Source organism: Fulmarus glacialis, unplaced genomic scaffold (genome assembly GCF_000690835.1).
Source record: "Fulmarus glacialis isolate BGI_N327 unplaced genomic scaffold, ASM69083v1 scaffold32271, whole genome shotgun sequence".
Taxonomy (NCBI): Eukaryota; Metazoa; Chordata; class Aves; order Procellariiformes; family Procellariidae; genus Fulmarus; species Fulmarus glacialis.
In genome coordinates, this window is record NW_009195195.1 from 645 (window position 1) to 1,643 (window position 999).

Genomic DNA, 999 nt, shown 5'->3' on the forward strand with positions numbered 1-999 from the left:
GGGGGGTTAAGGGGAAGGTGCCCCCGGCCCGTGGTCCCATCACCCGCTGGCTTTGCCCTGGCAGAGCCAGCGTGCCCAGGATGCGACTGCACGCTCCCCAGCCCAGCCCCGCTGCCAGGATCCATGCCCAGCTCAGTGGGTGGAAGATGCTTTTGCTCACCTGAGCCCACGCAGGGATGCAGGGATGGGATGCAGGGATGGGATGCAGGGATGCTCCAGTCTCACTCAGCTCCTGCCCCTCCGGCCGCCAGCAGCAAACTGAGCCCAGGGCCGGCAGGAGCCTCATATAGAGGGTGAGGAAGAGGAAGAGCCACCCCGTTAACCCTTGCCAGCCCAGCTCCGTCAGCAGGAGCCCACCCTGCCAGCACGACCCCCCTGCCCCAGCCGCAGCCTTCACACCCTAGAGCCCTGCCCCTGCCCAGCCAGCATTAACCCTCCTCCGGCAGCTCCAGCTCACCTCTGCCAGCCCTTCTCCTCCCTCCTCCTCCTCACAGGAGCCTGGCTGGGATTTTGGGATCCGCAGCAGAGATGTCTGCCTCCTCCCAGGCAGGACTGAGTCTTTCCGTCGCCCCAGCACATGGGGCATCAGGAATAGGATAGGGAAACCATGTCCACTCCGGTAGTTTCTCCTTCGACATCCACCCCAAGATGCTGGGTGCTCCTCAAGAGCAGGAGCCCACCATGATCCCCTTCCCCAGGATCCTGCCCCAGCTGGTGAGAGAGAAGGAGGGAGGAAGGGTCCTTCTGGCACCTTCTCTGCTGGTGGCGAAAGGGTCAAAGCCAGCCCTGAGCCAGGCCAGTTCCTGCCTTCTCTTCCCCCGGGGAAGGGCTGTAAATCGCAGGAAGCCACAACGGGCTGGAGCTGGCCCAGGGGTTATTTTTATCGCTGCCCTCTCCCCTTCCCGAGGGCTGAGCGTTCCCGCAGGGGCAGCCCCCGGCCCCCCTCCATCCCCAGCGCCTGCCCAGGGGGCTGCGAAGCTGGCACCGCAGCAGCTGGGG